A 24,887-nucleotide genomic window follows, 5' to 3' on the forward strand; every position below is an offset into this window, starting at 1 on the left:
TCTCAGATTTCACTCTTCCATCCCCATCTGATATTTCTGAACTGATTCAGAAATCCAAACCTTCCACCTGCCTACTCGACCCTCTCCCTACAGTCCTAGTCAAAGCTTGTCTCCCTTCATTGGTTCCTCACATCACTGCCGTCATTCATTCCTCCCTCACCACCGGATATGTTCCACTAGCCTTCAAGACTGCTGCTGTCACTCCAATCATCAAAAACCTGGTGCTGATCCATCTGACTTCAATAACCTTCGTCCCATTTCTAATCTTCCCTTTCTCTCCAAAATTCTGGAAAAGGTTGTCGCCTCTCAGCTCCACAAACACCTCACTAACAATAACCTTTACGAACAATTCCAGTCTGGCTTCCGTCCTTTACACAGCACAGAATCTGCTCTGTTAAAAATCACCAACGACCTGCTGATGGCGGCTGACTCCGGTCTTCTCACAATCCTCATCCTCTTAGATCTCAGTGCAGCATTTGACACCATCTCACACAGCATCCTCCTCAATAGACTGGCAACCCTCAGTGTTTCTCATACTCCTCTCACTTGGTTTTCCTCATATCTCTCTAACCGCACACAGTTTATTCAACGCAAGACCCACACTTCAGAGTCACTCCCTGTCTCGGCCGGTGTACCCCAGGGATCAGTCCTGGCCCCCCTTCTGTTCATCACATATCTTCTCCCCCTTGGCTACATTTTCCGTAAACATAATATCAACTTCCACTCCTACGCAGACGACACCCAGCTCTACATCTCCTCCAAACCGCACTCCTCTCTTTCTCCTTCCTCTCTCTCCGACTGCCTCCAGGAAATTAAAGCATGGTTCTCCTCCACTTTTCTCAAACTCAACAGCAGTAAAACTGAAGTTCTACTTGTCGGCACGCCCTCCACTCTAACCAAGTCTCACAGTTTCTCCATCAACATTGACAGTTCTACCATTTTCCCCTCCCCTCAGGTCAAGAGTCTCGGCGTCATTCTCGACAGCACCCTATCATTTCAAGCCCACATCAATAGCATTACTCGGTCTGCCTACTTCCACCTTCGTAATATCAATCGTCTATGCTCTTCACTCACTCCACATGCTGCTGCAATCCTTATCCATAGTCTTGTCACATCCCGCATCGACTACTGTAACTCACTCCTCTTCGGTCTTCCCAATAAATCACTTCAGAAACTGCAGCTTCTCCAGAACTCTGCTGCTCGTATCCTGACTCGCACCTCTTCCTTTCAACATATTTCCCCTGTCCTTCAACAACTCCACTGGCTCCCAATAAAATACAGAATTAACTATAAGTTACTGGTCCTCGCTTTCAAAAGTATTCACCATCTGGCCCGTCCTTATCTGTCTGATCTCCTCCATATTGCCACTCCCTCCTGTGCTCTCAGGTCATCCTCCTCCATTCACCTTACTGTTCCCTCTGCCCGTCTCTCTACCATGGGGAGCAGAGAACTCACTTCCATCCGAGATTAGGAACATCAACTCCCTTCCATCATTCACATCTGCACTCAAAACCCACCTGTTTAAACTGGCATACTCCCTATAACCCATGTATACTGACTGTTTTGTGTAATTTTTATATCAATGTCCGTTATCTCTTTTAACTCTTATGTAATTTATATTTTTATTGTCTTTTTATTTATTTTTTGTTTTTGTGTACAGTGACCTTGGGTGTTTGAAAGGCGCCAAGAAATAAAATGCATTATTATTATTATTATTATTATAACTATAAACATGTGTGGTATCCACAGAAAGTCCAGAATCTCAGCTACCAGCTCAGTAAAAGCATTTCTATCACCAACAAACACAGTTAAGACAACAATAATTCAAAGACCAAGTACACAAAGTCTGAAAAATATGTAAACAGAGATGATGTTTCCCCATGAACACGAACAAACGACTCCTCTACTGAAAGCTAACATCTCACAGATTCCACAGCTGGAAGTTTCATCTTAATATGACCAAGATTCCCCGAACCAGAGACAGAAGAAGACCCGATTTATGCTGCACGTTTGTAAAAGTCAGAAAACATGTCTTATCTTTGCTGTCTTGCATAAATTAAAACCGCATTTATTTAAAAAATAATAATAAAAAGTTTCTCGTTGTCTTTTGGGAGCAGTTTCCCGTCCAAGAATCATGATGTTCTGCCATCTGCATTTTGACAAAGAGAAACGTCGGTTTTTCAACATTTATGATAAAGATCAATTATTACTGTTATAAAAGCCTGGTAAGCTTCATTAACATCATCCACCTATACCTTACTCCAATTAAAGCTCTTTAGTTCGTTAATTAATCATTGTGTTAGCGCATGATTAACGCGTTAACATGCCCAGCCCTAATATATATAAGACATCTCAATGACCAACCTGTTCCTTCTTCACACCAGCTGGGAAGTTTCCACATTCCTGAAATCCACCCAGAAAACTCACATAGTCACCTACCAACCTGATGGACGGAGAGCCACATGTTAGTATCGGATTCAATACACATCAACCACATAAATATATATGTGGTCTGTGAGTGTGAATGGAAATACAGGATATTAGTCAGACAGAAAGTTTGTCCAATTTCACCACCCTGTCATGGAGAGCATTTCCATTGAGCACACTGGGATGAAACCACATGAGACCATAGCTGGCTCTAAAACTAACAGGTTCTCTTAAAGAACAAGAGAAAAAGAAGGAGCTGCATCATCCTCAGTGAAAATGAGCATGAACACCCAGTTGTTGTGTTTCCATTGTTGTCAAGCTGAGCTGCAGATTCTGAATGCTGATTAGACACTAAGGAGGCAGGTGTTAGCAGGTGTTAGCAGGTGTCAGTAGGTGTCATTGGGTGTTAGCAGGTGACAGTAGATGTCAACAGGAGTTATTAGGTGTTAGCAGGTGTTATTAAGTGTCAGCTGGTGTTAGCAGGAGTCAGCAGATGTTGGCAGGTGTTAGCAGGTGTTAGCAGGTGTCAGTAGGTGTTAGCAGGTGTCAGTAGGTGTTAGCAGGTGTCAGCAGATGTTGGCAGGTGTTAGCAGGTGTTAGCAGGTGTCAGCAGGTGTCGGCAGGTGGCAGCAGGTGTCAGTAGGTGTCAACTGGTGTCAGGAAGTGTCAGCAGGTGTCAGCAGATGTTAGCAGGTGTCAGCAGGTGTCGGCAGGTGTCAGCAGGTGTCAGCAGGTGTCAGTAGGTGTGGGAAGGTGTCAGCTGGTGTCAGTAGGTGTCAGCAAGTGTCAGTAGATGTCACCTGGTGTCGGTAGGTGTCAGCAGGTGTCAGTAGGTGTCACGTGGTGTCAGCAGGTGTCAGTAGGTGTCAGCAGGTGTTAATAGGTGTCAGCAGGTGTTGGCAGGTGTCAGTAGGTGTCAACAGGTGTTAGCGGGTTTCAGTAGGTGTCAGCTGGTGTCAGTAAGTGTCGGCAGGTGTCAGCAGATGTTAGAAGGTGTTAGCAGGTGTTAGCAGGTGTCAGCAGGTGTCGGCTGGTGTCAGCAGGTGTCAGTAGGTGTCGGAAGGTGTCAGCTGGTGTTAGTAAGAGTCAGAAGGTGTCAGCAGATGTTAGTAGGTGTCAGTAGGTGTTAGCAGGTGTCAACAGGTGTCAGCAGGTGTTGCCTGGTGTCAGCAGGTGTCAGTAGGTGTCAGTAGATTTTGGCAGGTGTCAGTAGGGGTTAGTGGGTGTCAGCAGGTGTCAGTAGGTATCAGTAGGTGTCAGCAGGTGTCAGTATGTGTCACCCGGTGTCGGCAGGTGTCAGTAGATGTTAGCAGGAGTCAGTAGGTGTTGGCAGTTGTCAGTAGGTGTCAGCTGGTGTCAGCTGGTGTCGGCAGGTGTCAGTAGGTCTTAGCAGGAGGCAGAAGGTGTCGGCAGGTGTCAGTAGGTGTCAGCTGGTGTCAGTATGTGTTACCCGGTGTCAGCAGGTGTCAGTAGGTGTTAGCAGGTGTCAGCAGGTGTCAGTAGGTGTTAGCAGGCATTAGCAGGTGTCAACAGGTGTTGACAGGTGTCAGTAGGTGTCAACAGGTGTTAGCAGGTGTCAGTAGGTGTCAGCTGGTGTCAGTAAGTGTCGGCAGGTGTCAGCAGGTGTCAGAAGGTGTCAACTGGTGTCAGGAAGTGTCAGCAGGTGTCAGCAGATGTTAGCAGGTGTTAGCAGGTGTCAGCAGGTGTCGGCAAGTGTCAGTAGGTGTCACCTGGTGTCGGCAGGTGTCAGCAGGTGTCACCTGGTGTCACCTGGTATCGGCAGATGTCAGTAGGTGTCAGCAGGTGTTAATAGGTGTTAGTAGGTGTCAGCAGGTGTCAGGAAGTGTCAGCAGGTGTCAGCAGATGTTAGGTGGTGTCAGGAAGTGTCAGCAGGTGTCAGCAGATGTTAGCAGGTGTTAGCAGGTGTTAGTAGGTGTTAGTAGGTGTTAGCAGGTGTCAGGAAGTGTCAGCAGGTGTCAGCAGATGTTAGCAGGTGTTAGCAGGTGTTAGTAGGTGTTAGCAGGTGTCAGCAGGTGTCGGCAGGTGTCAGCAGGTGTCAGTAGGTGTCGGAAGGTGTCAGCTGGTGTTAGTAAGAGTCAGAAGGTGTCAACAGATGTTAGTAGGTGTCAGTAGGTGTTAGCAGGTGTCAACAGATGTCAGCAGGTGTTGCCTGGTGTCAGCAGTTGTCAGTAGGTGTTAGTGGGTGTCAGCAGGTGTCAGTAGGTATCTGTAGGTTTCAGCAAGTGTCAGTAGGTGTCACCTGTTGTCGGCAGGTGTCAGCAGGTGTCAGTAGATATCAGCAGGTGTCAGCAAGTGTCAGCAGGTGTCGGCAGGTGTCAGTAGGTGTTAGCAGGCGTTAGCAGGTGTCAGTAGGTGTCAGCTGTTGTCAGTACGTGTCAGCAGTTGTCAGCAGATGTCAGAAGGTGTCAGCAGGTGTCAGTATGTGTCAGCAGGTGTCAGTAGGTGTTGGCAGGTGTCAGTAGGTGTCAACAGGTGTTAGCAGGTGTCAGTAGGTGTCAGTTGGTGTCAGTAAGCGTCAGCAGGTGTCAGTAAGTGTCGGCAGGTGTCAGTAGGTGTTAGTGGGTGTCAGCAGATGTCAGAAGGTGTCAGCAGGTGTCAGTAGGTATCAGTAGGTGTCAGCAGATGTTAGCAGGTGTCAGCAAGTGTTAGTAGGTGCTAGCGGGTGTTAGCAAGTTGTAGAGCAACATAAAAAGGCCTGAAGATACCTGGTGTTTGAAGTGTTCCAGAGGACGTGGTCAGATGGTCTGCAGAGACGATGAAGAGCAGTCATATCGGGCCCCAGCTCCTTCCACTCATCCTCTTTAACCTCTGTAATGTAAAAATAGTTTAAGTGTTCGTTCAGAATGTTTCATGTCACTGTGGATTTTCTCTTCTGTTCTAGGTCTAAAATATTTATAGAGCTAAAGATCGTCTCATGCAGGTAATTTTTGAACATGAAGTCTGTGACTGGTGTAATATAACAGCACCAACATCTGCAGCAAAGTCAGGTGGCTGCATTTTAAACATTATGCAGCAGTTATTTCAGCATGTTTGATGCTGTAGGACAACCATAGTTTTCACAATGAACCTGATCATCTTAGGAAACTTTCATGACCAGGTTTGAAGTGGATGAGGAGAAGATCAGTAGTAGCTTAAAGAAGGTTTTTACAAGTTGGTATTTTTTTGCTGGGATTCATATTAAAAAGGGAAGTTTGGGTTTTCCAGACTAACTACTTAGATAACTACCACATCTCTGTGCTAAGTCTTGGACATTTGTCCTTTAACATGGTACAAATATCATGAAAATATCAGGACTGCTATCTATAAAAATGACTATAAGTTACTCCTACTGCCACAGAAACACTGAACAATGGAAAGGCAATGTCTATTAGCTCATCAATTATTAGACAGACCAAATATCATATCATATCATATCATATCATATCATATCATATCATATCATATCATATCATATCATATCTCATAAAATAACTAAACATCTTGCAGGTGTATTAGACGCAGGGTTTGTGGAGTGTTTTTTGTGATGGAAAATTAAGATGAGCAGAAATTAAGATAATTTATTAACTTGTTGGTGTGTTGTAATGTTGGCTATCATCACGTTAGATCAGTTGAGTTCATGCCATCTTTACAATCCAAACACATCTTTTCTGAACAGATGACGCCATCGACCCATCTCTCCATTAACATTGCTTACACAAGTTTCTGAGCATGCTCCATGGCTTCTGTTTTTAGTGTATTTCTGTGGCAGCGTTACAGCACCACCTATAGGCCTTTCAGATGTACTACAGTGTTTTCACTGGTTCAATGTATTTTAATAAAAGGACAAAGTACAGACCTGGTCTACAGGAAAGCCTCACTAATAAAATGGCAGGAAAACACTGATCCTGGGTGTGGATGGGAGACATGGGAGAGAAGGCAGGCCTTAAGTTACTGAAATTAGCTGCTTTTTAGGGGACTTTGACCACATTACACCAGGTCCTGCTACAAAACTAACAGAGGATGTTCAGATCTGGTCTGATTTATTCCACACAGCTTCTTGATCCATTAACACAATTTCTGATTTGTTAATCTTATATTTATTCAAATGCAAATAAGTTTTATAGATTTCTTTTAGCTTCTGTTTAGCTTCTTGTTTTAAATTTTTAAGTCTGTAAGAGAAGGCAGATCTTAATAGAAACAAAGTTCAACACATTTTTGATATTTTTGCCATGAATGGGTTGGAAAAGATGCTTTTATGTCTGTGTTTTTTAAACCAGTTGAAAGTTCACAGAGTCATTTTCTGTGAACCTTCTGTTTTAGTTGTGAATGTTAGAAACACTCATACCGAACTGCCGGCTGAGGCTGAGGAGGACAAAGAGGATCAGGAGCTGCAGAGTCCTTCCTTTTTTTTTATCTGTGCTGCCATCATCCTGCAGAATACATGAACACACAGAAACTGACTGACAACAAAACAAGCTAAAACAATAAACTGTAGCCAAACTAATTAAAACCTCATTATATGGAGAATCAAAATGGCCTAAACTAAAAATATATACAGAAATATAAAAAAAATTTATGTGCCAATAAATTATACAAAAAATAATTTATCTGTTAAGAAACCTTTTAAACATGACACAAATTTATATATATTTTGTAATTTTCAATAGTTTTAATTTCACTTTGGGTTAACATTGCTATGTATTTACTTTTTCAGTTTATTTGGTGATTTTTACATCTTCTTTGCTCCTTTATTGTTATGCCTGTATTTATTTCTGTATTATTTTCCTTTTATATTTTTGTATTCCCCAAAATATTTATGTTATTTATATCATAGCATTTTATTTATTTTTTACTATTGCTTTCATTTGGTCATATTTACATCCTCATTATTTTTAATCTTGCATTTTCTTCCTCAATTTTTCCAAGCATATTTATTTCGACGTCTCCTTTTTACATTTCTTTATACATGGGTGGTCATTCAAGGCATGTCCTTGGAGCAGATCCTGGCCTCTTGTTCTGTGGTATGAAAATGAATACAGCATGTGGACAATAAGATAACGAGATTATCTTAAACTGCTTATAGCAGAACATACAATAGAATAAAAGTTAATGTCTGTGTATGGAGATCGTTTTGTTTGAACCAGCTGCAGATGACTGATGGTAAACTGAAGAACTTCAGCCTCGTTTAAATGTGATGATGGACCTGCTGCTGCTAGGTCAGAGACTGAGGACCATGTGGTTCATGATGTTAATCTTTGTCAGCACTGATGTTACCACGTTAAAGTGGTGCTGAAAGGTTCAGTATATATGATTGTTATGCACTCATAGTCAGACAGTTCCCAGTCAGACTGTTTCCAGTAAGGCAGCGGCTTCAATACAAAACATGACTGCATGAAATATAAATAAAGGCGAGTAAAGTCTGACTATATGACTTTTATTATGCTGGATTTTTAAAGCAAACCTCCAAATTCATGTAAGAAATCATAAGAAATCTATAATCTGATATTCAGATGAGTGTGAGCTGAAATAGCATTCCCACAGCCTACTACTACTAGAGTAGTCTACTACTACTCTAGTAGTAGTCTACTACTACTAGAGTAGTAGTAGGCTGTGGGAATGAGCTAGAATAAGAGAAGTGGTGGTTTTTAAACAGAAGCGAAAGTGAGAAAAGGAGGAGAGGGAGGCGTTCTAATTATGAAGTGTATCTTCTATAATGTTGTAGAAGAAATTACCAGGAGTCTGGGATGAGTAAAAGTATATAAGGTTTATTACAGGAGACGTATAAAATACAGGCAATACTTGCAAGTTCCAGAGTTGTCTTGCTGACCCCAGAAGCCGACAAGAGGACTCTGCCTTGCTGCATTTTTTATCAGTTTTATTCAACCTGATCCAAGCTGAAGGCCAGTCTCTGAACCGATAAAAAGGAGAAGAGAGACCAGAAGGCGCCGCTCTCCTACTGTCTCGCCCAAACAGGCTATTTTCTAAACAACTGTTTGTATCTAGCAGCTGCCGATCAGTCTCAACTTTTCCCCACATCACGAGTCTGGAGGGAAAGTGGTCAGCCTGACCTCACACAAGAACACAACAGGAGGATAATAACTTCAATGTTCTATATGAGGAAAATACACATTATGAAATGTATTTGAGGGTAATAAATGAATAAATGTATTATATGAATAAAAGAATGATTACATTTGTGATTATTATATGAGTAAATATGATTGATTACCGTATGCATTAAAACAATAGACACTTTGTTTATCACATCGAGGGAGGAAAATGAGGATGAAGTAAAGAAGACGTGGAAGCTAAGCCGGCTGGTCTGGATCTGGAGGAGGGTTAGCCCTACAACAGAGCCTGAGGCTAGCTACAGCAACAGCGACGTCGACCCTCAGTAGCTTTATCAGGTCTGTGATTCGTGGGGGACAGTCAGTGAAAATGCTGCGCTGTCCTTTCACAACAGTAAGCAAATATCCCGCTTCAACCCGTGGTGGGGCTTGGGCGGTAAAGTGTGCTCCTTCACAAATGATCTAATGTGCTGTCATCTTCCAAATGGGGATAAAGTCTCTTGAGACTGGATCACCTATTCACCATTTATAGGTAACAGTTTTTGCTTCCCTTGCATGTTATTTGCATCAAAGAAAAAAACAGTTCATTAGTGGTTTTTCTGACTGGAAACATCCCGAACATGTGCATGACCATAAGAACAGTTTAGAGTACTGCAGCAGTATGCTAGCTTTTCTTCAGCTATCATCAGCCACTGAGAGCGGGAATGTGAAGAAAAACTGGTGCAACAGCTGGAAGGAGAGAAGCGGTGTTGGCGGGAGGTGCTCAGACGGTTGTTACTGCAGAGCTGCCAACTCTCACGCATCGGCTGTGAGATTCACGCATTTGAGTGACTTCTCATGCTCTCACACTAAACCTCTGATTTGTCACACTGAAATACACATCAAGAGCAATGCCGGTGTCGTGTCAAGGCAGTTGTCCCCGGCAGAAATGGTATCCCCTGACATGGTAGCGCGCACTCGTTGCTTTTAGCGTTAGTTTCTTTATTGTGCTGGATTTCACCATGTAAACTTGAAATGAACAGCGTTCTTGTTCCTCAAGTTATTGTTTGAGGGTTGTTGTTCTGCCAGCAAGGTTCTTCCCAACACCACATTGTAAAATGTTTGGCTAAGACTGAAAAGCCCTTCTATTAATTGTACGTATAAGGTACCAGGAAGTGGCCTGCATCTTAATGAACGGACAGTCTACCTTTTCCTCTCTATTTAAAGCTCAAACTTTGGTGTTTTATTCTGAATGCAGGGTTGATAATGAAATCAGAACTTTTTTTTCAATCCATAACATCCAAAAAATGTGTAGTTTCACATTTTTATTCAGCATATATTAAGATAGAGTTTTGGTTCTTTTGTTATTAAAGCATCTTCTATGGTTCCTTTGTTTTCTTTTTACAAAACATAAAAATTTTGTTTTTATGTTTTTATTGCTTAAAAATAAAATTCAGGTTCTATTAACACCACTTTGTATTTGGAAAGCAATTTGTTTGTGTTTAATTTATTCACATGTGTCACGTGATTTTTCTACGATTTTCTAAGATTAATCCGTCTTTTCCGCAGTCCACCAGGATCTGTGTCCCCAGCCAGTAGCACCTATGTCCTACCTGTATGTGTTTGCATCTGTATATTCCTTATATAAAACCTGATTACTGCAGCATACATGAGGAATTTATGTTTGCAATTACAAAAGTTAGACAGGCGATACAGATTCTGGCAGACGCCATTACTCCATAATCTGTATCCCCCACCATAACAGTATATTTATTCACCAGATGATTTTAACTATTTACACTTTAGATCATATCTGCAGTAAACATGAGGAAGTACAATATACTGGTATAAAAATAAACGGTGCCTGCCAGAATCTGTATCCCCTGCCTAACTTTTGTAAATAAAGGCCAAGCTTCCTCAATGCTGTTCCTGCCAGGACTGTATGCTGTTTTTCCAACAATAAACCCTGGATTACTCCTGACATAAAGGCTTTCCTGAAGGAGAAAAAGAGGGTCTTTAGGTCAGGAAATAAAGAGGAGCTGAAGATTGTGCAGAGGGAAGCAGCTGCAGCAGAATAATATCAGTGGAGTCTGGAGGGGCCTTAAAACCATCTCTGGCCACAAGGAACCCAGCATGCGGGGGATCGACGATGGGCCAACAATCTCAATCTATTCTTCAATAGATTTGATCAGCCATCTGCCCCTCCCCCTGTCCAGGCCTCCCTCACCACAAACCTCAGTCCACAGCCACCCTGCACATCTCCTACACTTCCTGTCCGGCGTGCCACCCCTCCTCCTACAACGCGTCTGATGAAGACCTTGGAAAGGCTGGTTCTTGTCCATTTCCGGCCTCTGGTGAGCCCAATGGACCCGCTACCATTCAACTACCAGCCTGGTGTTGGGGTGGATGACGTGGTCATCTACCTCCTACAGAGATCCCTCTCTCACCTGGAGAAGGCTGGCAGCACTGTGAGAATCATGTTTTTTTATTTCTCCAGTGTCTTCAACACCATACAGCCTCGCTTCTGAGAGACAAGTTGGAAATCACAGGGGTAGACCTCCATCTCACAACGTGGATCCTGGACTACCTCACAAACCCACCACATTATGTGAGGACACGAGACTGTGAGTCCGACAGGGTGGTCTGCAGCACGAGGGTCCTCAGGGACCAGTTCTGGCTCCCTTCCTCTTTACCATCTACACTGCAGACTTCACACACAATTCAGCAAACTGCACCTACAAAAGTTCCTTTTCTGACTCTGTGGTGGCATCAGCCATCTATGATGGTGTGGTCTTCTAGGGCAGCAGCATCTCGACTGCTGACAGGAAGAGACTGAAGAGACTGGTTAAGAAGGCCAGCTCTGTCCTGGGATGCCCCTCCATCTGGTGGAGGTGGTGACGGAGAGAAGAATGTTAAGCTTTTGTCTCTGATGGAGAAAACGTCCCACCCCATGCAGGACTTTTTAACAACACTGAGCAGCTCCTTCAGGGACAGGCTGCTTCACCGCTGTGTGAAGGAGAGATACGGCAGGTCCTTCCTTCCTGCTGCTGTCAGACTCTACAATCTGCTGCCAGTAGCCACAACGAGAACTAATAACACACACAGACGAGCAATATCAATACTGTGTAATACAGTAAACTCATTTTACTCATTAAACTGAACAACGGACTAAACTGGAATTGTAACACAGAGGAATCTAGAAGGAAAAGCAGAGCAGACTCTACTTCTGGAGGAAGCTAAGATCCTTCAGTGTCTGAACCAAGATGTTTCTTATCTTCTATTAGTCTGTTGTGGAGAGTTCAGTCTGCTCCACAGAACTTGTTGGGGCAGCAGAACCAGAAACAGAGACTTAAAGAATCTTATTGAAAAGCTCTGGTTCAGTTCTGAGGACTGATATGGAGCTTCTGGACCTGATTGTCCAAAGAAGAATGCTGCACAAGCTGCTGGACATGATGGAGGATTCTTTAAATCAGATTCTACACATCATCATATCAGACATCATTCCACGTTAGATTTTATTTTTAAAAACAGACTGTCACAGCTGGACCGATTCATTCTTTATAGAATTTTACACTGAGACCAGGGTGAAAAATGAGACACATTTCCTTCAGTATTGAATTGATTGTTTAATATGACCCAACAACAAAACATACTCCAATTTAGAAGAAAAATATCTTTGTGATTAACTGGATTATTTTAACATTACACCATATTTATTAACCATACATGCAGTGTGAGTCCCACAAATAATAACTGAACATAAGTGAAGTTATTATCACTCATGATGTTGTAAGAGAAACAAAAATGATCAGCTGAAGCAACACAATAGTCTACAATTCCTCAGTTGCCACGGGAACAGACTCTGCTTCAACATTTGACTCTGCTTCTTTTTTCATCTGTTTTTTTCTGGACTTTCTGGTTGTTCTTTTATGTAAGAACAAAATAACAAAGAAAACATTAAGAATGAAAAGACGAATGCATGAGTTTAAATTGTTTGACATGACACTCTTCTAGCAGGCCATTCACTGACACCATCTCTGAAAACCAGCACCAAATGACCACATTCACCACCATCACTGGTCCAGCCTCTCAGTCCAACTTTTACAGCAGTCTGATTGGCTCCAGTGAAAGTCAGGAGGACTCTGTCTGATAAAAGCTGGCAGTCAAACAACGCTGATGACTCCAAGTCCAAGTACAGGACATCTGTGGCTTTGTCTTTAGCACAGTTATCAATGGTAGCTGAGCTGTTGTGGAAAGCCAACATGTAGATGTCGTTTCCTTCACCACCAACCAGGTAATCTCCACCTGTGGACACCAAGATGTCGTTACCATCTGAGCCTTGGAGAAGAGCGCTTTCATATCCGGACACCAAGATGTCAGAGTAGATGGTGCCGACCACAGTTTCCACGTCCTTCAACACGTCTCCCTCAGCGTCAGCAAAGCGTCCTTGTCCACTCAGCAGGTTAACGTAAACCCCTTTACCCGTCTCATGATCCCCCCGGTACAGAACAGTGTCTCTGCCAGGACCTCCGTCCACCAGATCAGACCCTGGTCCAGGAATGAAGACGTCCCTGCCAGAGTCTCCAATCAGCGTGTCGTTTCCATCCTCACCATAGAGAGTGTCGTCTCCAGTCCCACCAATCAGGATGTCTGCTCCATGTCCTCCTATCAGTGTGTCGTCTCCTCCTCCTCCATCCAAAGCGTCATCCTTCCACCCACCAATCAGAGCGTTGTCCTCACTGTTCCCTGATATGTCATTGGACTGTGAGGGACATCCATGGACTGTATGGACCTTTGACAGATTTCTCTGAGAGCTGAGGTCCAAACGACAGTCCACCTGAGACTGTTTCAGAGTCACTTTGAAAGCTTCCATCTGAAAGAGACGAACGTCTCCATCTGAGTTCAGAGATGTGACTTTAAAAAGGACCCCGTCAGAGCTCTGAAACTGCAGGTGCTGATGTTTGTCTCCATTGTTGTAGCCGAGCAGACGGAGCTTCAGCTCTTCCTCTTTGGTCTGGATCCTCACATTCAGATCTTCTGATGATGAGTCCACCATGATGACATCACCATGAAGGAAATCCATATCAACCAGCACTGTATCAGTTCTCTGATCTTCAGCAAAGTTATCGATCATTAAGTTCTTCCCATATCCATGCTTGATTATGTAAGTGTCTTTTCCATTACCTCCAAACATCAGTCCCCCTCCAGTGTACGGATCAAGTAAATTATCATTGTTGTTCCCGATAATTAAATCAAAACCTGAGGAGCCATACATTTCTTTCACTGAATCATCTTTATCCATCTGTATCAGTTTTCCTCGTCGGGATCGCAAAAACCTGATTACTGAAGGTTTGAAAACATATCTGTAGCTGTTGACTGGTCTAAAAAGATGATACCGACACGCTAGAAACCCTAACCTTAAACGTAACAGATGGTCAGGTTTCTGGTTTCTGTAGTCGACAGTTAAAGGCAGCAGTAAAGGCCCATCACAGCTGCTTGTCTTCAGTCCTGCTGTTATTCCATCGCTGCTCTTGATCTGCAGATGCTGATGATACTTTGAATGAAACCAGTTCTGTAAAACAACAGCTCTACTGTCACGTATCACAATGATGATGTTCTTTCCTTCACAGAAACATTGAATATGATCATATTGTTCTTTCAGGAAGAGAAAGTCCAAAGCCAGATCTGCTGCTTGATTGTTGATGGTTTTTACTCCTTGACCCGGGGTGATAACGTACCAGTCCTCCCCTCCTCTACCCTCCATGTAATCATTTCCACTTCCTGGAATGAAAACGTTGTGTTCTTTGTTTCCTTTGATGACATCATCAAACTGTGACCCACGGACCTCAGTGACGCCGTCTAAAGCCTCGTCCTCCTGAAGGTCCTTTACCAGAGGCTGTGGGGAGCTGCTGTAGTCCATGCTGTGACGTTTTATGCATTTAGTGAACTTGTTCCTCTGCTGGCAGTCAGCCTTCTTGTCTGAAACTGTGAAAGTGATGAGATCTTGTGTGACAACAAGCAAATGTCTGTCAGCTGATGCCCTGAACCAGTTGACTAAGTCACATGGATGGCTGTGTTGCTATGGAGAGCTGTCAGGTGAACGTTATTTCCTTCCACATAGACATCAAAACTATGAAGGTTTGCCTCTATCATGGCCAGGTCAGTTTTACTGTCTCTGGAGTCATTTTCAATCAACACTGAGGAGTGTTTTCTGACCTTCACCATGTATATGTCTTCTCCTTCACCACCAATCAAACGATCTCGCCCTCCTCCTCCATCTATCAGATTGTTCTCTCCATTTCCAATAATAACATCATCATACTGAGTCCCAAAGATATTTATGACTGTATGTAGAGGTGGCTGTGAAGCATCCACTGTTTGACCAAGGGTCTGAAACATCTTATTAATTCCTCTGGACACCAGGCGAACTGAAGAGACCACGACGGAGGAAATCTCAAATAAGACTCCGTCTCCTGACATCATGTTCATGTGACGATACACTTCCCCTAAAAACCAGTTTTTTATTGTTACACTATGACTGCTTTCATACATCAACACAACATCGTGTCCAGATTTAGACACAGAAATGTGACTGTAGTCAACACTGAAATGAAGAGTGTCAGGTGTTTTAGAGGAATCATAGTTGTTAATGATGGTTTTCCCTCCATTTATAGGGATAATATATGTGTCTTTTCCAGCAGAACCTTCAACATAACTTTTCTGTGGACCGAGGAAGAAGATGTCATCACCTGGTTCACCATAGAGGCTGTAGTAGTAACTCAACATGACTTCCTTCACATATTCATCTTCTGCTGTCTGAGCAGCAAAAAAACGATTAGATTCACTGTTTCCCCGGTACGTCCCATATCTTGAATATGATAAATCTTTATAGCCAGAGACTACCGTCACAGAGCCGGCTGGTATGAATAAGAGTACTTTTTTCTGTAATTGTTTGTGCTCTAATGCATGTGACTCTCCCAGACCAAGAATTATATCTTTACTTCCATTTGCATCAATGGTCCAGCATCTCGGTTCAAAACTCTCATCACTGGAAACAAAGTAGTCCATGCAGAACGTAGACTGACCGCTGTCAGCGAGGCAGAATGTAATTCCTCCTCCATTCCAGGAGGTGGCTCCATCACTAAAATCAATGGCTGTCATTCCACTTGTCTGGTTTATAACTCTGTAATATTTGTGATAGTCTGAGATCTGGGCAACAAGTCTTCGTCCTTCCTCAATTTCCTCATAACGCCAGTTATAAAAGAAACTGGCCACGTGATATTCAAAATTATTAAGCCCTTTTTCCATGCCACAAAAAACAGCCATTACTTTGGCCCAAACTCCGGCGTCCTCTGGGAGGCTGTTCAGTTCATTCTGGATGCCCATGTAAATATCATCAATACCCATCCGAACAGCTGACAGAGCCAAAGTTATAGGTGCTATAAAAGGTGCCAGTTCAGGCGCAGCAAGTTCAACAACATCTAAAGCAAGCATTTCAGTATCTAAATAAGCATCAATGTATCCCAGCGTATCATGTCTCTTGAAATCTTCTTCAATGTAGTATATCCCAAACCCAATTCCCATAATTGGTAGAACTTTCAAGGTGCCCCTCATTGCAGGGCTCTTCATGATTGCTAACGCAGCTGTAGCCACTCTCTTCTCTGAGGACAGAAGTCCTTTTGAAATAACAGAAGTCGTCATTGCCGTCACTCCATGAGCTGTTTGTAGACCCCCCATCACACCATCTTTGATGTCTCCCTGTTCGAAGGCCTGAACGGCTCCTTTCATCCCCAGCATGAGACCCAGAGCTCCAACAGCAGTTCCAGTGTGCTCCACATACTTGTTGACTGGATGAGAGGATGCTGAACTGTGTGTTTCCAAGTCATGAACTGCAGTGTCAATGTTCTTCAAAGTCTTTTCATAGTGGAGTTGACTCTCTGGTGACAGCTTGGCTCTAAACTCAACAGGTTCAGCATCAGCTCTGTTGGACAGGAGATGACAAACAAACTCTCCGTCTTCAATTCTGGCAGTTTCCTCTTGAAGGTGCAGTCCTGACAGATCTTCTCCAAACCTTTTCTTCAGTTCAGCATGGATCTCTTCACCAAACGATGAAGATGTTCTGGAAAAATAAGATTCATGTTTGAAGGAATTCTCTAGTTCAGAGGCTTTATTCAGGTCCTGCTTTGTTACGTCTCCGTCATCGTAGCCTCCCAGAGGTCCTGATGCTGCAGGGTCATCTCCTGATGAATGTTGATTAAAATAATTATACCTTTCAGTCAGCCATGAATTGTCTTCAAATATCTGGAATTGTTTTGTCAGTTCATCTATCTGATTTATAATATCATTATTACCATGGTTATTATGTTTTTTCCAGTATGTGAACATCTCATACTCCAAACCAAGGACATGCAGGAGATTTTCCCGTTTTTTCTTTTTCCTTTGAGATTTTGGGTTGATTAAATCGTCAGTTGCTGCTGCTCCCTCAAATCCTCGTTTGGGTTTGTGAATCCAGCTGTCTTTTCTTGTCACTGGATGTTTCTCAAACAGAAATTTTAGTGCTTCTTCAGGATTATTCTGATTGTTTTTAATAATATCCAGAGCCATGAGAGTCAAAGGGAATATGCGATAATTCCTGGCTGATTCAGCTATGATGGATGCAGAGAAATACAAGCAATGCATGAGCTCGGCTTTAGTGCCGCGTATTTCCTCAGATGCACCCTCTCCATTAAATCTATTTATCACAGTTGAAGCATAAGCGTTTCTGTCCTCAATTTCACCTGTTATGCTCCTGTAAACTTCTCTACCTTTTACATTCTCTTCAGTAATCCACCCCTTAACTTCTTCCTGATTGTCTTCGTTGTTAAGCCTTTTTCCAGCTGGATACATATAACTATTTTTAGGGTTAACATAAAAGATCCACTCATTGATCATCAAGTACACTGGGTTATTTTGATTATTTATTGGATTATTTGCAAGGGTAAAGATTATATTTCTGATGTCTTTTCCTGATTTAATCTCATAAATTGTATGTATGTTACTGTTTTCTTTTATCCATTGGAAACTATTTTGATCTCTCCTTCCAATCAAAACATTGTCTGTTATTTTGTTCAACTCGAGCGTAGAGATTTCACTTGGATCTTCTGGAAACAGTGCATATGTTAGACTTTCAAGTTCCTCAAGAGCATTTTTCATGTCATCTCTCTTATTTTGGTCTAAATAACTAAAAATTTGCGGGCCAATATATCGCTTTGGCTCTAAGAAGCGGCTTCTGTCATTTATGAAATTGTTGTTGCTGTCCAAACCTCCTAAAAGATTCCTCTCATTGGTGAAAACTGCCTCTCCTTTACTTCCAGCTTCACTTCTAATTATTATTTTTCCATTCTTATCTATGGCTGCCACCACCTTCTTACTGTCATCTTTATGTCTCCAGTGCAGTCCATCTGGTGAGATTTCTGTGGTGATTTTCTCTCCTGTGTGTCTGACCTGGATCATAGCGTTCCTCAGGTGCAGCTCCGTCTCAATGCCGGCTCCGTGGAGCTCCTTCATCAGACTTTCTATAAATGGTTGATCCGACCCGACCTCACAGGAAACCACACTAGTTGTTTTGATTTTATTACCGATCCTGGAGGTGCTCTGAATTATTCTGGCCACATCTTGGGATTTATATCCTGAAACTGTCATCTCTCCAGACTGGTCTCTGGCTCCGTGGCCCACCAGAACCAGCCTGCTGTTCTCTGACAGAGGTGTTGATTTACCTCCAATCAGTTTCACTTTTTGCTTGTCATCCAGAACATAGACGGAACTCACTGCTGGATGCTTCTCATAAAGAAAAGATGCAGCTTTTCTGACCACTTCATCGTCCTGTAACATGATTATCTGCTGGTGGTCGTACTGGGTGCTGTGATCCACTTCTCTTTGAGGAATTCTGTACGTGGAGACTGAGTCCGGCTGACCCATCACCTGGTAAATCTGGTGATTCTCCTGGTTGGTTTCTAAGACTGCTTTCAGTCCCCGGACCATAAAAGCTCTCATGAAGTTATGTTGGAACTCTGTGGTCGTGTTTCCATCAAGAGAGAAAACTCCTGCTGCTTCCAGAGATGTGTTCAGCATCAGATTAGCAAGTGATGAAGCAGAAAGACCAGAAACAGTTTGTCCGTCCTCTGAAACGCTTCCAAATATTTTCACTACAGAGCTGCTGCCTACTTCTGGTACACAGGATTCATTGTACAAACATTCCTCGCTGACTATTTCAGAGTAACGAGGATCCATGAAGTATTCCTGGTGGACTCTGTCACTCGTTGACTTGTCTTTGTCCGTCATGATCAGAAGTTTCTGGCTGTAGCTGTGTGAGATCTCTGAAGCTGTTAGCAACCAGTCGTCTGTCTTCTGTTTCTCAGTAAGTGCCAACAGGACGTCAAGATCCTGAAAAATAAAATAAAGCAAAGACTCTCATCAGGTAAAGTAGAAAAAGCATTCTAGTTTTGGCTTCATCTGTTTACACTTTGCTGCTTCACTCTCCCTTCTTGTATTTTTCTGCCAGTATTCTTATGTTTGTACTGTAATGTATGGGCAGCAGTTCCTGGATGCTCGTTGAACGCTCAGACTGCACCAGATATGATTGGATTCTACTATATTTCAAGACTTTTAAGATCTTTTCAGTGTCATATCAGCGTGGCATACAAATAGCAGAAGCCTTATCTACAGTTACTCAGGAGCTAAAGCTAACTAGGCGCAGGATGCCTCCCTTGTCTACAGATGACTATTACAAACTTGATCAGCTGGAAAGAAAGATTCAACAGCTCGAGGTAATTGTGGAAGTGAATGGATTGTGTGGAACCGATACAACTTTGCCATTAAACATGGCTGGAAAGAAACAGGAGGACAGTGTGCAAGCTAAAAACCTTCACTGATAGTCCTCTCTGGAATGCCGAAGAGTAAATCATCTCACTGGGAAATGGGAGGATGAGTAACAGGCAGAGCCCAGTTTGCTAAGATCAGTGACTTGATTGGCTGGCCTGAACTGCCATCCAGACCAAGTACCTCCTCAAGGTCATGGCCGGTTTTCAAACAAAACACCAACAAAAAGCCTCCTTGATGTAGAGTAAAGGCAGTTTACCTGATTAGGTCCAGGAGTCGCCTCTGAAGAATGTAACTGGAGTTTTGGACTCGACTGACTCGTATTAAAAGGCTGTGGTCATTTTAATTTCTTTTACTACATTTTTTATTTTTTGGTATTAGAAATTTGTGATTTTATTGACTTTGTGTTTTATTATTTTGCAGATGTGCTTCCTACCCCTGGTGGTGGACAGGTCCTCCCGGTGCTGGCGTGAACGGCACAAACTGGTGTAGGTGGCACTGAGTGAGTGGTTTGTTGTGGGGTGAGTTTAGTTCATTTTTCCTTTGTTTTCAAGACTCCCTCAAATTTTGGGCCTGTTCCACAACCAGTAAACCTTGCTGCATTTTCCTTTTTTTATCCTTCTTTTATTTGTTTTACTGTTTTATTTCTAAATAAATGATTGTGTTAAATGGAACTTGTCTCCCACCCAGTGTAAAAAAAATAAACCTATGTGACTTTTTTTAGGTAGGTTTCCTGGGGTGGAAGCCCAGGTGGAATTGTCTTTTTATTTTTAAATTATATTTTTAGACCCAAACGGGCCACTCGCTACACAGACATGCAACTACAGACCAGGTTTGCTCCACTGCTGCAGGATTCTGGATCTACATCTGATGTCAGGATGAAATCTCCCTACACAACACTGTAAGATCAAAGAACAACTCAGAAGGTGAAAGGTGACAAGCAGACTGTTTAGTCTGAATGCATGGCTGTCGGCTGCATGTACCACACATTTTGCATGTACCACACAATTTCAACTACTTCTAGGACTGCAGGCACTTTTTTAAGACGGATGGATTCTGCCTGAACAGGTCAGGACTGAGGCTGTTTGCCTCCAGTCTGTTTTATTTTCTGAATAGACACTGTCCCTGCGAACACGGATAACAGAAACTTTAATGGTTTTGGTTTGCTCTTGTTACAAAAATTTGTGGTTAACTATTAATGACTTGTGCTGTGTGGAGTGCAGCTTTTATGCTCCTCTCACGTAGAACAAACTTCCAGAAAACTGCAGGTTGGTGTATCGATTCCAGGTTTCCCCTGACTGCATGCGACAGGCGAAACTCATGGCAACTCAAACCCAACACACGGGACATGACAAACGACAGAGACGATGGATGTGTCAAGCATCGCATTCTCCAAATGCTTTTATCCAAGAAATGTGATTGGTTATGGTACTGAAGGGAATTGAGACATTTTCAAAGCAGTCCGTGACAGACAATACGTGAAGGATGAAGATTTTGCTAGAATCAATCTTGCTGTTTACTCTACTGCAGAAAGAAAACAACCCTGGGTTCATCCTATTTTACAAACTAGGACATAGCATGGTGAATATCATCATTTGATGGCGGACCTCAAGGCTGATCCAAATAAATTCAGAACCAACTTTCGGACAAATTCACAGCCACTGCCTTTTATTTACATCTCTAAAATCTTTGCGTGAAGCATCGTAAAGTATGTGGAAGTTCAGCTAAAATGACTTGTTCCTCCATGTTGAACGTGTTTGCAGACTGTCTAGCCTTCTCTCAGCTCATTGGTCAGTCCACGAAGCCCCTCACTGATTGGCTGTAGTGCCATGTGACAGCGACAAAAATGGAACATGTTTCGATTTTCTTGTGTCATGTCCCAAAGCCCCGTGTGCACGTCTATGTGAACGACATTCCACATTACAATATTCCAACATTCCAACAGTGATTTTCGCCTCAGCGCACAAGTTCGATAGAAAAAGAATGTAGAAGGAGCGATGTCGCCTCCCGTGTGGCTTGCCCATTAGTGTCCTTGGGCAAGACACTGATTATGTACTGGAACAGCTGTTGGAGGTCTGGGTTTCATGCTGGGGATGAAAGGAGCCGTTCAGGCCTTTGGACAGGGAGACATCAAAGGTGGTGTGGTGGGGACTCTACAAACAGCTCATGGAGTGACAGAGATGACGGTGATGACGACTTCTGTTATGAAAATCATAGTAACCTGCCCCACAGTCCGCCCCCTTTCTACCAGCCTATAATAATTTTTGTTGGGCCGTATTCTCCAGGGGGGCTATCAACACCTCATCATCTGCCTGTTCTTATGTAAATTCATGACATGAGGAATTTACACAACTTGCATTCGGCTTACTGAGCCACCAAGAAGACGTCACTGCCAGCAATCAGCTGATAGACGGCAGTAAAAAATGCCGTCTGAATTTACTGATCAGTAAAGTCAAATAAAACAACTTTATTGGAGGGGGGATGAAAGCTCCATTTAGCTCCATACCGTCTACTTTTATTCAATAAGTCTCGGGCTTTGCACTGTGCCAGACATGAGTGCATCACAACCGAGAAGAATATGAAAAATCTGAATTTGGGCATATTTCCACCAGATTAGATATAAGCAACTAGATGGAAGGTAACCACCTAATCTTCCACCAGGGCTGCCAACACTTACACATTCGCTGTGAGACTCATGCAATCAAGTGACCTCTCATGCTAAACCTCCGATTTCTCACGCTGGAATACACATCAAGAGCAATACCAGCTAATCGGGAGTGTCCCGGTGAAACAAATAAATAAATATGTGGAAACGGACCTATGATATGATCTAAGTATCCAAGAAGAATAGTAGTCATGTGCAGATCAAAAGTGAAAAATCTATCTATCTATCTATCTATCTATCTATCTATCTATCTATCTATCTATCTATCTATCTATCTATCTATCTATCTATCTATCTATCTATCTATCTATCTATCTATCTATCTCTGTCCTTTCTGGATAGTGTGGCAAAGGTAAGGCTGTGGCGGTTTAAATTTAATCCGATTTAACCCGAGGGTTTCTGGTTCGATCCTCGGCCAAGTCGAGTTCATGTTGAGGTGTCCTTGGGCAAGACACCGAACCCCCAACAGCTCTTGATGGGTCGTGGTTGAGCACCTTGCATGGCAGCTTCCGCCATCAGTGTGTGTGAATGGGTGAATGTGATGTATCATGTGAGGCGCTTTGGTTAAAGTTCCAGGTACAGTAAAGCGCTATATAAATACGGACCATTTACCATTTAACCGCAAAAGAAAATGACAACGCCAAATGGATACTCCAGTTAAAAAAAACAAAAACAAACAAAGGCTTGAATGACACACCAGAGGGGTATTGCACGAAACCAAGATAAGCGATTAAGCCGGGATATGTTGGTTATCGTGGCTGAATTTAGCCCTAAGTCGGTTGCATGAAAGCAGCTCAAACTAAACCCGGCCAAGTTACTGTGGTGATTTATCCGCTGCAGCTAGCCTGCTCCAGACCAGGCTAACTGCTCAGGCTAAGATTAATCCTAGCGAGTCACCTGCATGTCCAACGTCAATTCTATGAGGAATTAATGTGTTTTACAGCATGTTCATGGTCTTCCTAAGTATGGCGCGTCATTTTAATCATCCAGTATTAAAATATTACATATACAGTCACTGTACATTTAATCCAAATCTGTTCGTAATCGCAACAGCCTTTTTATATGGATTCGAGTTGTAGTATTATTATTCTATTCTATTCTATTCTATTCTATTCTATTCTATTCTATTCTATTCTACAGTCATTTAGCAGATGCTTTTATCCAAAGCAACTTACGTTTGAGAGTAAGAACAACACAAGCATGAATTCAAACAAGATGGGACGTTATAATTAAGTGTTAGTCAGACAGCTTTTGAGTCCAGTTAGACCCAGGTGCTGTCGTGTAGTGCTAGTGCAGTGCATATAATTTTTTTTTTAGTAATTTTATTTAAATACAGGATCACGATTTCATCACACAATATCAACTTGGTCATAAGTGCATGATTTCATCAGGCCAAGTGTTATATTGTTATGCTAATGAAGACTGCTCGTCAAAGTGCTGTCAGAGGTTTTATAAATATGTGTTTTATTGCAGTAATTGAGATTACAAAACACAGTGGATGAGTTTACAAAGGTGTATTCAAAGAAATCCGTGACGAGGACAATGTAGAATATTCAGGTCCAACTCCCCTTCACCTGTTCCCTCTTCATAATGGCTTGCCCTTTATCGGAGGATGTGCTGGACGAGGAAGCCCGCATCCTCAGAAGAGCATTCAGACGTGAACGAGTCTTCAGGGACAGGTCAGATCCCCTGGCCTTTGGAGATGACTATGTCATTCAAAGATACAGATTTTTGGGTGATGGACTAAGATATTTATGTAGGCTGCTGAGTCCAAAAATACAGCACCAGACAGCGCGAAGCCATGCCCTCACTGTACCACAGGTGATCTGTGTCACATTGAGATGGCTTGCGAGTGGGAGCTTCCTTTATTCTGTTGGGGATGCAGAGAACCTCAATAAAGGAACCATTTGTCGGACAATCAGATGCGTTTGTCTGGCGCTGAAATCATTCAGCAATATATTCATCACCTTCCCTGGCCACAGAAGACCCCTCTACATCAGGGAGGAGTTTTACAAGATTGCAGGTAACCTCAATTTTAATGTGCACCCATTAGTTTCTAAGTATATCTGTCACAGTTGGATACTCACTATTTTTTGTTACAGCTTTCCCTAACATCATTGGGGCAGTGGAGTGCACACACATAAGAATCAGACGCCCCTCAGGTGAACATGAGGGAGATTACATTAACAGGGAATCCTTCCACAGCATCAATGTTCAGGTAAGAGTGATTTGTGGTTATGACCTACATGAATCTGTTCTGTGCATTTAATGACCTTAATAGGCTACAACTAAGTATGTCAGATGATCTGTGATGCTGACTGCCTTGTGAGCAATTTAGAGGCAAAGTGGCCTGGCTCAGTGCATGACTCTAGAGTCTTTCGGGTTAGTCCAATTTATGAGAGAGTTTCACAAGGTAGCCCACACATTTGTACTGTAAGCACCTTGGACATCGTGTGTGTAACTCTGTTTTCTAAATGATATTTTGTATTATCAGGTGAATTCTCTGGTGTGCTGCTGGGAGATAAAGGATACGCCTGTGAGTCATTCCTCTTGACTCCCCTTGCGGATCCCCAAACCCCACCACAGCAGGCCTACAACCATGCACACACCAAGACAAGGGCTCGAATCGAGATGACCTTCGGCCTTCTGAAATCTCGGTTTCAGTGCCTGCACCACCTGAGGATTTCCCCGGAGACAGCCTGTGATGTTATTGCTGCATGCGTAGTACTGCATAACATTGCAGGCCTAAGAAAGGAGAGACCCCCCCCCCGAGTGGCTGTTGATGTTGACTGGGAAAATGCTCCCATCTTCCCGGACAACATTAATGGCAGACTTGTCAGGGAGCAATATATTGCAGGTTTCTTCACTTAATTTTTGGATTTAGCCCCTTT

Source organism: Melanotaenia boesemani, chromosome 11, assembly GCF_017639745.1.
Source record: "Melanotaenia boesemani isolate fMelBoe1 chromosome 11, fMelBoe1.pri, whole genome shotgun sequence".
Classification (NCBI taxonomy): domain Eukaryota; kingdom Metazoa; phylum Chordata; class Actinopteri; order Atheriniformes; family Melanotaeniidae; genus Melanotaenia; species Melanotaenia boesemani.